The 14,284-nt window shown below is 38.3% G+C and overlaps 1 long non-coding RNA gene across 1 annotated transcript in view; it reads left to right on the top strand.

Annotated features, from left to right (window-relative positions):
* Gm11823 overlaps positions 1-13,916 on the top strand; it is a 75,240-nt gene extending 61,324 nt beyond the window's left edge. Inside the window, exon 3 of the long non-coding RNA XR_390418.1 lies at positions 12,170-13,916. This is a non-coding gene — a long non-coding RNA (predicted gene 11823). The remainder of the gene's footprint in view (positions 1-12,169) is intronic.
* The last annotated feature ends 368 nt before the right edge of the window (positions 13,917-14,284 follow it).

Here is a 14,284-nt window from a genome sequence, read left to right as displayed (position 1 = left end):
TTTTCTGCATCTAACGAGACCATCATGTGGTTTTTGTCTTTGAGTTTGATTATATAATGGATTACATTGATGGATTTTCGTATATTAAACCATCCCTGCATCCCTGGAATAAAACCTACTTGGTCAGGATGGATGATTGCTTTAATGTGTTCTTGGAATCGGGTAGCGAGAATTTTATTGAGGATTTTTGCATCGATATTCATAAGAGAAATTGTTCTGAAGTTCTCTATCTATGTTGGGTCTTTCTGTGGTTTAGGTATCAGAGTAATAGTGGCTTCATAAAATGAGTTGGGTAGAGTACCTTCTACTTCTATTTTGTGAAATAGTTTGTGCAGAACTGGAATTAGATCTTCTTTGAAGGTCTGATAGAACTCTGCACTAAACCCGTCTGGTCCTGGGCTTTTTTTGGCTGGGAGACTATTGATAACTGCTTCTATTTCTTTAGGTGATATGGGACTGTTTAGATGGTCAACTTGATCCTGATTCAACTTTGGTACCTGGTATCTGTCCAGAAATTTGTCCATTTCGTCCAGGTTTTCCAGTTTTGTTGAGTATAGCCTTTTGTAGAAGGATCTGATGGTGTTTTGGATTTCTTCAGGATCTGTTGTTATGTCTCCCTTTTCATTTCTGATTTTGTTAATTAGGATTTTGTCCCTGTGCCCTGTAGTGAGTATAGCTAAGGGTTTATCTATCTTGTTGGTTTTTTCAAAGAACCAACTCCTCGTTTGGTTGATTCTTTGAATAGTTCTTCTTGTTTCCACTTGGTTGATTTCACCCCTGAGTTTGATTATTTCCTGCCGTCTACTCCTCTTGGGTGAATTTGCTTCCTTTTTTTCTAGAACTTTTAGATGTGTTGTCAAGCTGCTAGTATGTGCTCTCTCCCATTTCTTCTTGGAGGCACTCAGAGCTATGAGTTTCCCTCTTAGAAATGCTTTCATTGTGTCCCATAGGTTTGGGTACGTTGTGGCTTCATTTTCATTAAACTCTAAAAAAGTCTTTAATTTCTTTCTTTATTCCTTCCTTGACCAAGGTATCATTGAGAAGAGTGTTGTTCAGTTTCCATGTGAATGTTGGCTTTCCATTATTTATGTTGTTATTGAAGATCAGTCTTAGGCCATGGTGGTCTGATCGGATACATGGGACAATTTCAATATTTTTGTATCTGTTGAGGCCTGTTTTATGACCAATTATATGGTCAATTTTGGAGAAGGTCCTGTGAGGTGCTGAGAAGAAGGTATATCCTTTTGTTTTAGGATAAAATGTTCTGTAGATATCTGTCAGGTCCATTTGTTTCATAACTTCTGTTAGTTTCACTGTGTCCCTGTTTAGTTTCTGTTTCCACGATCTGTCCATTGATGAAAGTGGTGTGTTGAAGTCTCCCACTATTATTGTGTGAGGTGCAATGTGTGCTTTGAGCTTTACTAAAGTGTCTTTAATGAATGTGGCTGCCCTTGCATTTGGAGCATAGATATTCAGAATTGAGAGTTCCTCTTGGAGGATTTTACCTTTGATGAGTATGAAGTTTCCCTCCTTGTCTTTTTTAATAACTTTTGGTTGGAAGTCGATTTTATCTGATATTAAAATGGCTACTCCAGCTTGTTTCTTCAGACCATTTGCTTGGAATATTGTTTTCTAGCCTTTCACTCTGAGGTAGTGTCTGTCTTTTTCCCTGAGATGGGTTTCCTGTAAGCAGCAGAATGTTGGGTCCTGTTTGTGTAGCCAGTCTGTTAGTCTATGTCTTTTTATTGAGGAGTTGAGACCATTGATATTAAGAGATATTAAGGAAAAGAAATTGTTGCTTCCTGTTGTTTTTGTTGTTAAAGTTGGCATTCTGTTCTTGTGGCTGTCTTTTTTTAGTTTTGTTGAGGGATTATCTTCTTGTTTTTTCTAGGGGGTGGTTCCCATCCTTGTATTGGTTTTTTTCTGTTATTATCCTTTGAAGGGCTGGATTCGTGGAAAGATAATGGGTGAATTTAGTTTTGTCGTGGAATACTTTGGTTTCTCCATCTATGGTGATTGAGAGTTTGGCTGGGTATAGTAGCCTGTGCTGGAATTTGTGTTCTCTTAGTGTCTGTATAACATCTGTCCAGGCTCTTCTGGCTTTCATAGTCTCTGATGAAAAATCTGGTGTAATTCTGATAGGCTTGCCTTTATATGTTACTTGACCTTTTTCCCTTACTGCTTTTAGTATTCTATCTTTATTTAGTGCATTTGATGTTCTGATTATTATGTGTCGGGAGGAATTTCTTTTCTGGTCCAGTCTATTTGGAGTTCTGTAGGCTTCTTGTATGTTCATGGGTATCTCTTTCTTTAGATTTGGGAAGTTTTCTTCAATAATCTTGTTGAAGATGTTTGCTGGTCATTTGAGTTGAAAATCTTCATTCTCATCCACTCCTATTATCCGTAGGTTCGGTCTTCTCATTGTGTCCTGGATTTCCTGGATGTTTTGAGTTAGGATCTTTTTGCATTTTCCATTTTCTTTGATTGTTGTGCCGATGTTCTCTATGGAATCTTCTGCACCTGAGATTATCTCTTCCATTTCTTGTATTCTGTTGCTGATGCTCGCATCTATGGTTCCAGATTTCTTTCCTAGTGTTTCTATCTCCACTGTTGCCTCATTTTGGGTTTTCTTTATTGTGTCTACTTCCCTTTTTAGGTCTTAGATGGTTTTATTCAATTCCATCACCTGTTTGGTTGTGTTTTCCTGCAATTCTTTAAGGGATTTTTGTGTTTCCTCTTTAATGTCTTCTACCTGTTTGGTTATGTTTTCCTGTAATTCTTTAAGGGATTTTTGTGTTTCCTCTTTAATGTCTTCTACTTGTTTAGCAGTGTTCTCCTGTATTTCTTTAAGTGAGTTATTTAAGTCCTTCTTGATGTCCTCTACCATCATCATGAGATATGCTTTTAAATCCAGGTCTAGCTTTTCAGGTGTGTTAGGGTGCCCTGGACTGGGCGAAATGGGAGTGCTGGGTTCTGATGATGGTGAGTAGTCCTGGTTTCTGTTAGTAAGATTCTTACGTTTACCTTTCGCCATCTGGTAATCTCTGGAGTTAGTTGTTATAGTTGTCTCTGTTTAGAGATTGTTCCTCTGGTGATTTTGTTACACTATATCAGCAGACCAGGGAGACTAGCTCTCTTCCCTGAGTTTCAGTGGTCAGAGCAGTCTCTGCAGGCAAGCTCTCCTCTTTCAGGGAGGTGCACAGTTATCTGGTGTTTGGACCTCCTCCTGGCTGAAGATGAAGGCCCAAAACAGGATCTTTCCCAGAAGCTGTGTTGCTTTGGTCTGCAGACTGCCCGCTGCGGAGTCCCAGAATCAAGGTGGCCCCTGCGGAACGTGAGGCAGAAGCCTCCCGGGCTGTGCGGACACCTGTGCTCTGACCAGGAAGGTGGCAGGTTGTCTGTAGCCGAAAATAACGCCGCCTCAGAGGCTCTGTGGCTCTCGCCCGTTCCAGAAGCTGCTGGCCTCTGTGTTCCACACTCTCACCCGCAGACCGCCCGCCTCGGAGTCCCGGAATCAAGGTGGCCTCCATGGAACGTGAGGCAGAAGCCTCTCGGGCCGGGTGGACCCCTGTGCTCTCACCAGGAAGGTGGCCGGTTGTCTGGAGCTGGAAATGGCTCCGCCTCAGAGGCTCTGTGGCTCTCGCCCGTTCCAGAAGCTGCTGGCCTCTATAAACACATTTTATTTAACTTTGAATATAGTAAACCAGATGAGCTCTTTATCTTTTTCCCACATTTTTATTAGATATTTTCTTCATTTACATTTCAGATGCTATCCCAAAAGTCCCGTATACCCTCCCCCTGCCATGCTCCCCTACCCACTCACTCCCACTTCTTGGCCCTGGCATTCCCCTGTACTGGGACATATAAAGTTTGCTAGACCAAGGAGCCTCTCTTCCCAATGATGGCCAACCAGGCCATCTTCTGCTACATATGCAGCTAGAGACACGAGCTCTGAGGGTACTGATTAGTTTATATTGTTGTTCCACCTATAGGGTTGCAGACCCCTTCAGCTCTTGTGTACTTTCTCTAGCTCCTATATTGGGGGCCCTGTGTTCCATCTTATAGATGACTGTGAGCATCCACTTCTGGGTTTGCCAGGCACTGGCAAAGCCTCACAGGAGACAGCTATATCAGGGTCCCTTCAGCAAAATCTTGCTGGTGTATGCAATAGTGTCTGCATTTGGTGACTGATTATGGGATGGACCCCCGGGTGGGGCAATCTCTGGATGGTCTATCCTTTCGTCTTAGCTCCAAACTTCGGCTCTGCAACTCCTTCCATGAATATTTTATTCTGTATTCTAGGGAGGAATGAAGTATCCATACATTGGTCTTCCTTCTTGATTTTCTTATGTTTTGGAAGTTGTATCTTGGGTATTCTAGGTTTCTGGGCTAATATTCACTTATCAGTGAGTGCATATCAAGTGACTTCTTTTGTGATTGGGTTACCTCACTCAGGATGATATCCTCCAGATACATCCATTTGCCCCAAAATTTCATAAATTCATTATTTTTAGTAGCTGTGTAAATGTACCACATTTTCCGTATCCATTCCTCTGTTGAGGGACATCTGGGTCCTTTCCATCTTCTGGCTATTATCAATAGGGCTGCTACGAACATAGTAGAGCATGTGTCCTTATTACCAGTTGGGACATCTTCTGGGTATATGCCCTGGAGAGGTATTGCTGGATCTAGCAGTAGTACTATGTCCAGTTTTCTGAGGACCTGCTTGCAAATCAAAACAACTGTGAGATTCTATTTCATACCAGTCAGAATGGCTAGGATCAAAAATTCAGGTGACAGCAGATGCTGGCGAGGATGTGGAGAAAGAGGAACACTCTTCCATTGCTGGTGGGATTGCAATCTTTTTTAATAGTTCTAAAATATTCATATCTACAATCTCAGTTATAGAAAAACAACATCTTAGCCTGTTACTGGCACATCTTCACTGCTGAACTATACATGTAAAATGTCCATGTTCATTCCATTCCAGTTTCTGTATATTAAGGCTCATCCATATTAACATTTTTATTTACAAATATCTAAGTTAACATTTTGCCTATCAAAAGGTCCCCCCAGTAAATTACAATAATATGTGAAGAGCATGTCATTTCTCTAGGGCATATGTCTAGCTACATTCAGTTAATATTGACATGCTTACCACATTGCAGAGAAAATTAAACTTAAAGATGTCTAAGTGGCTGTTGAATTTTTCTCTGGGGTTGAAAAAAATCCCTATAGCCACATTGTTAAAGGGCAATGCACACACACACACACACACACACACACACACACAGAGAGAGAGAGAGAGAGAGAGAGAGAGAGAGAGAGAAACACTGGTGACTGAGAAGAAAAACAGCTTCATGAAGATATCTGCCTTAAAGGTAAAACTGCAAATAGCTACTATAACTTGGCTATCTTCAGTCTTGGGAAGCATGATTGCCAGTACTGTCTGATCCCTTACAGTCGACATACATCTGATTGAAAGAGGTACTTGATGAGTTGTGACTCTGGGTACAGTTAAGGCTATATTGTTAATTCTTTCACACCACCTTAGAAATGCATGAAAAACCATCTCATTTGAATTTAAAATATGATCTGATTCAGTCACAAAGGTCTCATCTAAGCACATGCATATACCCAGATACTCAGTTACATTCTCTCACAAAGCTATCCCCATTATCATTCAGCAGTCAATTTCATTCTATATCTTCACATACATCCCAAATAAACAAATAATTTATATGTATATTTATTATGTAATTATGGATTTGGGGGATAAGGGGTAGGTGATAGTGACCTAAATTATAAAAATAATTGCCTTTTAATTGGTTATGTGCAATACAGCTTCATTCAAAATGGAAATTTTTTATTTATAATAGCCAGAAGCTGGAAAGAACCTAGATGCCCCTCAACAGAGGAATGGATACAGAAAATGTGGTACATCTACACAATGGAGTACTACTCAGCTATTAAAAAGAATGAATTTATGAAATTCCTAGCCAAATGGATGGACCTGGAGGGCATCATCCTGAGTGAGGTAACACATTCACAAAGAAACTCACACAATATGTATTCACTGATAAGTGGATATTAGCCCCAAACCTAGGATACCCAAGATATAAGATATAATTTGCTAAACACATGAAACTCAAGGAGAATGAAGACTGAAGTGTGGACACTATGCCCCTCCTTAGATTTGGGAACAAAACACCCATGGAAGGAGTTACAGAGACGGAGTTTGGAGCTGAGATGAAAGGATGGACCATGTAGAGACTGCCATAGCCAGGGATCCACCCCATAATCAGCATCCAAACGCTGACACCATTGCATACACTAGCAAGATTTTATTGAAAGGACGCAGATGTAGCTGTCTCTTGTGAGACTATGCCGGGGCCCAGCAAACACAGAAGTGGATGCTCACAGTCAGCTAATGGATGGATTACAGGGCTCCCAATGGAGGAGCTAGAGAAAGTAGCCAAGGAGCTAAAGGGATCTGCAACCCTATAGGTGGAACAACATTATGAGCTAACCAGTACCCCGGAGCTCTTGACTCTAGCTGCATATATATCAAAAGATGGCCTAGTCGGCCATCACTGGAAAGAGAGGCCCATTGGACTTGCAAACTTTATATGCCCCAGTACAGGGGAATACCAGGGCCAAAAAGGGGGAGTGGGTGGGCAGGGGAGTGGGGGTGGGTGGATATGGGGGACGTTTGGTATAGCATTGGAAATGTAAATGAGTTAAATACCTAATAAAAAATGGAAAAAAAATGGAAATTTTTCCAATATTTAATTAATATGCAAAACCAGTATCATTCATCTGCTATTTTTAGATATTTGCAAGGCTATTTAGTTAATTGGCTGTACTACAGTGTAATGGCAACCAGATAACAATTTCCCCGCCTTGTCTGGCACAAGAAGCATTTTCCCACAGTCCAGACATAATCATTACAAATTTCTATGGAGGAAGACTGAATTTATAGCAAGAAGCAAGGCTGATTCCGAAGCTTAAACAAATCTGGGTAATGAAAAGATCTGTTATAGATGAATTGCAAATAAAGCCTTCCTATGCAGCATTTTTGAATATATGAAAATCACTTTTAACAGTCCTTTTCTTCAACTCAAATTTAGAATTATTTTTGTTGTTGTTGTTATTATCATCCAAAGTGGTTAAGACATGTAAAACACTCAACTGATCCTCAATAAATGGCTAAAGACTCTAGCCTATTTCATGTTTATGTAAAAAATCTAGTCAAAGCAATAGCCATTAACAAAATAATTCTTTGTATATGTTTGTATAAAATTTTTCAACAAAATCATATTTAATGCAACATTCAATGCAAAAATATTAAAGCATAAGAAAAGCCTATTATGTGGTCATTTGAAGATCAAATAAATGAAAATGACAACAAAAAGTGAATATTTTGTGCTATGTTTTAATTGTGTTAAAAATCAAACAAAATGTATTTAAAAGAATAAATATAAATAATCAGCTCAAGTATATAAAAGCAATGAGGAAAGTGAAAATAACAAAGGTCATTGAATTTTTTTTTTACTTTTATTTACTTATTTTATATACATGAGTCTTTTGTCTGCATAGATGTCTATTTACCACTTGCATGCCTGTTGCTAGCAGGTCCCAGAAAAGGGTATCAGATCCCCTGGAACTGGAGTTAGAGATGGTTGTAAGCCACCATGTTGAACCTGGGCCCTCTGGAGAACAGTCAGTGCTCTTAATTAGAGTCATCTCCCAGCCCCTTTTCTACATAAAGTTTTAAAATACCTGTTGAATCTACCTTAAGCAAAAGTGATACTTTAAAAAAAATGAAACAGGGAGGGTGGACCAGGATGAGAATAAAATCTGCACTCCTGAGCATATACCCAGAAGATGCTCTAACACGTAATAAGAACACGTGCTACACTATGTTCATAGCAGCCTTATTTATAATAGCCAGAAGCTGGAAAAAACCCACATGTCCCTCAACAGAAGAATGGATACAGAAAATGTGGTACACTTATACAATGGAGTACTACACAACTATTAAAAACAATGAATTTTAGAAATTCTTTGGCAAATGGATGGATCTGAAGGATATCATTCAAAGTGAGGTAATCCAGTCACAGAAGAACACATATGATATGCACTGATAAATGAATATTAGCCCAGCAGCTCAAAATACCCAAAATACAATTCACAAACCACATGAAACTCAAGAAAAAAGAATATTAAAGTGTGGATACTTCAATCCTTCTTAGAAGAGGGAACAAAATACCCATGGAAGGAGTTACAGAGACAAAGTGTGGAGCAGAGACTGAAAGAATGACCCTCCAGAGATTGCCATCCCATATTCAATCATCAAACCCAGACACTATTGTGGATGCCAACAAGAGCTTGCTGACAGGAACCTGATATAGCTGTTTCCTGAGAGGCTCTGCCAGTGCCTGACAAATACAGAGGTGAATGCTCTCAGCCAACTATTAGACTGAACACAGGGTCCCCAATGGAGAGGCTAGAGAAAGGACCAAAGGATCTGGAGGGGTTTGCAGCCCCACAGGAAGAAGAACAATATGAATCAACCAGTACCCCCAGAGCTCTCAGAGACTAAACGAACAACCAAAGAGTACACATGAAGGGACCAATGGCTTCAATTGCATATGTAGCAGATATAGTCTTGTTGGTCATCAATGGGAGGAGAGACCTTGGTCTTGTGAAAGCTCTATGCCTCAGTATAGGGGAATGCTAGGAAAGGGAAGCAGGAGTGGGTGGGTTGTTGAGCAAGGGGGTAGGGGGAATATGATGGGGGTTTTTGGAGAGGAAACCAGGAAAGGGTATAACATTTGAAATGTAAATAAAGAAAATATCTAATACAAAAGAAAGAAAGAAAGAAAGAAAGAAAGAAAGAAAGAAAGAGAGAGAGAAAGAGAGAGAGAGAGAGGGAGGGAGGGAGGGAGGGAGAGAGAGAGGGAGGGAGGGAGGGAGGGAGGGAGGGAGGGAGGGAGGGAGGAAGGAAGGAAGGAAGATAGAAAGAAAGAAAGAAAGAAAGAAAGAAAGAAAGAAAGAAAGAAAGAAAGAAAGAAAGAAAGAAAAGTAGAAGCTGGGCAGTGGTGGCACACACCTTTAATCCCAGCACTTGGGAGGCAGAGGCAGGTGGATTTCTGAGTTCAAGGCCAGCCTGTTTTACAGAGTGAGTTCCAGGAGAGCCAGGGCTATACAGAGAAACCCTGTCTTAAAAAAAGAAAGAAAGAAAGAAAGAAAGAAAGAAAGAAAGAAAGAAAGAAAGAAAGAAAGAAAGAAAGAAAGAAGAAAAAAGAAAAAAGAAAAGAAAAGAAAAGAAAGGAAAAAGAGAAGAAAAGAAAGAAAAAAGAAAAGAAAAATAAAAACATTAAAAATAAAAAAAAATGAAACAGTTATTAGGACTTAAACATAAGAATTATGCTTATATTTTTCCCAGGTAAGTAAAGGAACAAACCTGATTTAGTGGCAATTAAAATAATTGAACAGTGTAGTTATTGAAAAAATTTTAACCAATGCTTAAATACCATCTACTACACATCAAGCTGGCAAGAATTATGAAGGAATTAGTTCATTGCTGATGAAAATATTGTGAGGGAAGCATTTTTGTACCTACAAGATGATTTAAAATTCTTAAGTTTTTCTTTAAGGCAGGTAGTATGCATTAGAATCTGAAAACACTCTTGGGATTGTGGACCACTTAAAATTCATATTTGTGGATGTGAATTAATGTCAGGGCAAATTGTATATATAACCACAGCGGATGTGTTAAATGTTAATAAAGAATAAAATGTCCCACATTACAATTTTGAATTTAGAAATATGAAATTAAAATACTGAAAGGAACTATGCCAAAATGTCTGCATTATTTATTGCAAGGTGATGACTAAGAATAGCTTGAGTTCCCATTCCTTATAACTATTTTCAGAATGTTTTTTTGCTATGCCTGTTTATTGGAAAGTACTATATCATGAACTAGCAAAAGCAAAGTCAGATCAAAACCAGTGATCTAGTCTTCCCTAGTGAGTGTGGCATGGTGTATGCCTATTTAACTCATCTTGTGTATCATATATGATTTCTTATTTATTGCTCTATTGCTGTTAAGGGACACCACTACCAGGGCAACTGTTATAAAAAATAAATAAATAAAGCATTTAATTGGGTTCTTTGTTACAGTATTAGAGGATTAGTCCATGATCATCATGACAGGGAGTAGGCAGGCATGGTGCTGGAGCAGGAGCTGAGCGCTTTGTATCCTGATGCACAGAAGCTGCACTAGGCTTGGGCTTTTGAAATCTCAAAGTCTGCTACCAGTGACATACTTCCTCTAACCAGGTCATACTTCCTAACACTCCTGACCCTTCCCAAGTAGTTCCACTAAGTGGTGACTAAGCATTCCAATAAATGAACTGTTGGGGAGCCAGTCTCATTCAACTACCACATAATGTAAAGCAATGAATTCATGTTTATGTCACAAGTAACATCAAAAGTACAGAAAGGCATTGCAACTTAGTAAATGACTATTTGAGTTAAATAATAATTGCTAGCTTATTGAAATATGAATTTATCAATTCATAATCATAATATTTATCTACGATTTTAGGTGATTTCAGATTTTGCACACTCACTCATTGCAATACAATGAATCTCTCAATTGCTAGAACAAGAAAAAAAGACCAGTGTCTAGGAATGTGACCATGTAACTGAATAACAAATTAACTTGGCTAAAAGATTTACATTCTCTAAAATAATGTTATTAACACCACTCATTACGTATATTTATGGAAATATATGACTAAAATATTAGCCACAATTTTTAATGAAAGAACAATGAATCAGATACACAGTTGTATTTTTTAATTTTGGATGAAATATTTGATATAGTTTAAATAACAAGTATTTCCCACAAGAAATTAGTGTTAAAGGTTTTGATTCCAGAGTGGTAATATTAAGAGATTGGAGATCCTTAAAGAGTTGGTTTGGGGTAGTTATCGAGATGTCTCAGTTACTTCCTTTCTCCCACCCCTTTTCTGTGCTGCTTCTTGGCTTTTGATCTGATAGGGTTCCTCTATCACATGCTTCTGCTATGATGTATCCCTGTTACAGAGGTCAGAAATGATAAAGCAGCTTGATTTGGGCCGATAACTCTTAGATTCATGATCAAAATAAACCTTTTCTCTTCATCTCTCAACCCTCAGGCATTTGAATATAGTAACGCAGGGCTGACTAACTCAGTATATTCAGTCCTAACAGAGAAAAAAGGCAACTCCCTTTGCTTTCCTAAAATCTTGATGAGTTGCCCTAATCTCATGTGCTTTTATTTGTGAGAAAATTGTGTACCTTATCTTCCTCCTGCAGCATATGAAACCAAATACAGACTTTCAACCAGATGTTAAGCAGACAGAGAGTCTTGGAACACATAGCTCTAAGTGAGATCTCTCCTGTCCGAGCTCAGGAAATCCCATGGAACAGAAAGCAGAAAGATTATAGGCGCCTGAAGGGTTGGGAAACACCAAGAGAACAAAGTCCTCTAGATCAACTGAGCAGAGCTCATACGAATTCACAGAAACTGAAGCCCCAAACACAGGACTGCACATGTCTGTACAAGGTCCTCTGCATATATATTGTAGCTTTCAGTTTCATATTTTTATGGGACTCTGGTGTATGAAGGAATGGGTCTCTGATTCTTGTGCCTTCTCTTAGAGCTCTTTTCCTTCTGCTGATTTGCCCCTTCCAACTTCAATGTGATGTTGTTGTTGCTTTGCTTATTATATTTTATTTTGTTAGGTTTTCTGTTATCTTTCTGGGACCTGTTCTTTTCTAAAGAGAGACAGAAAAGAAGTGGATCCAGATGGGAGGAGGGATGGGGAGGAACTGGGATGAGTATTGGGAGGGGAAACTAATCAGGATATATTGTGGGAGAAAAAATCTATTTTCAATAAATAGGAAAAATATTTAGATTATAGTGAAAACAGTATGTTTATATTAAAGAAATAAACATTCCATGAGGAAAGAATTTGTGATTATTTTGCTTTCCTAATAGTTCTGTCTTAGAAATGTAAACCGATTAGATCCAACAACGCACAGGGAAATTCTTATCTGGCCAACACAATAAGGCTACCATTTATGTTTCCTTGGTATTATTTCCTCCCTGCAGAGCATCAAGCTTTACCTTCTCATCTGTGAATTGTTCAGCGTTCTGCCTCCTCAAGGCCTACCAATTGTTCGTCTTCGTTTGTATTTAAAAGAGAATCAAAGAAATCATCTCCCTGAAATCAGCAAGAATTAATGGTGGTGATCTCTGTTGGTGAGGACATTAATCTGATGCTCTTACTGTGCAATATTCCATCTAACCAACAAATCATGCCAAAAAGAAAGAATCTTGTGTTAAATCATCACTTTATAGCTAGTATTGATACTATGTATGTGAAGGAAAACGAATACAGAGTGGTGCTTCTGAGAATATTAAATATGAGTAGGCGCCGGTCTCTTAACAGACCAGCTTACCATCTTTGCATCTGTGTGAAGCTGACGATGTCAACTTGGTTTGTCCTACCAGAAGGGAGCAAGTGAACTTGAATAACAAAATATAACCAAATGCTAAGCCGTCATCTCCAGTATCAGAGCTGCACAGAGTAGGTTCACAGATGTCTGGCATGTAACATACTGCCTGACTGAGTCACTAATGACCTTGCCACTGATATGTATTCAGTGCCACTGCACCTAGCAGAAGATGCTACATACAGTATTCCAGTTAGAGCTGTCATTCTGCTAACTATGTGCTGTCACAATGGTTGGAAATTAGATACCAAGAATTTGTTTGAAGTGTTTGTTGTCCCATAACAAAAGCCACAAATACTATAGAATGTTTTTATTCTATTAATTCAGTTTTTTAAAGTGGCTTCAAGATAAGAAAATGAAAATATTTGACATTTGGATATCTTGAAAAATGAGGAATTGAGGAATGAAATAAAGGAATAGTTCATTTAGATAGGAAATTAGAACTCAGGCAACCAATCACAAATATTTTCTATTTTACAAGAATATTAACAGCTTTCAAACATATAATTGTATAGCCGTTGGGTTGCAAAAAGTTCATAAGTTATTATACCTAGATTTCTACCACCAATATTTTTCTCCTACATGGATTAAACAAACAACTACTGCAGAAAAAAAGTTTGGTTGACTCTTGGTCGCCTTGCTCTGAAAGTTCTCTTTCCCTTTCCACACAATCAGATGGGAAGACTTTAGGAGTATGAGTGTGTTCACGGCTGCATGTGGCATTGCGTTGTGAACAATGAGACCAAGAGGAATTCCAGCCATCATATATTTTGCTTCACTAAAAGGATCACAGACCAAAACAGATTCAGAAACTACGATTATATTTGACATTTGCAGAGCTAAAAATTTTCACCATGTTTATTGGAGGCTCATGGAAACATAACAGCTAAAACTACATACCAGAAAGGGGTATAAATCCTTGCCATGTAATTCTCTCTGGTTATATTTTATATATTATAGAAATTACATTTTTATGCTACCTTGTTGCCTAAGGAGATTATAAAGAGATTTTTGTTATTTTACCCTTTTTCCTTTGTCTAAAAAATTAAGATTCATTTGTCAAAAAAAAAAAAAAAAGCACCGAAAAGCACCAGAAGCAACTATCTTATCCTTAAGTGTTTTAACCTTTTGGCTGGGGCTTTGTTAATATGTAAAGAATAATGTGTGATCTGTTTCAATTTCCCCAAGTTTTATCTCAATTTATTCACAAATGCATACTTGAGGGACAAAGTGAGCTCTCTGAACATCTTCAGCTTACAGCTTCACCGTGGCTAAAAGGGTCTGTGTAGAAGTGAAGAAAAAAAATTAGCCCCCATTGACTGCCAAACGTTTCTTCAGAATTGTTAAAAAAAAAAAAAAGTTTAATTGCATTCACTGATGACAAGTGTGGGTGAGCTTGGCAGACAAGAGGAGAGGACTTTGCTATGTATTTGCTGTTGAAAATTCCCCTCATTCTGCTAACACTTTCCCTCTTCATGTCATCAAAAATAATTTTTACTGATTATGTTGACACTTTCATAATGCCAGCATTTTTCTTACATTGTAGATGTAACTGTCATGATCTGCATTCGTGTGTTGTCTTTTTTATATAGTATATATGTAAAAAGAAATCTAGCTCGTCAAACGACCAAGTTCAAGTTTTACTTTGCTTTATGAAAACTAGTTCCTATCTATACCACGATAGATGGGCAACACATCCATTTTCAAGCCT

The sequence above is a fragment of the Mus musculus genome, chromosome 4, assembly GCF_000001635.26.
Source record: "Mus musculus strain C57BL/6J chromosome 4, GRCm38.p6 C57BL/6J".
Lineage (NCBI taxonomy): Eukaryota > Metazoa > Chordata > Mammalia > Rodentia > Muridae > Mus > Mus musculus.
This window is presented reverse-complemented; position numbering and strand designations above follow the sequence as displayed.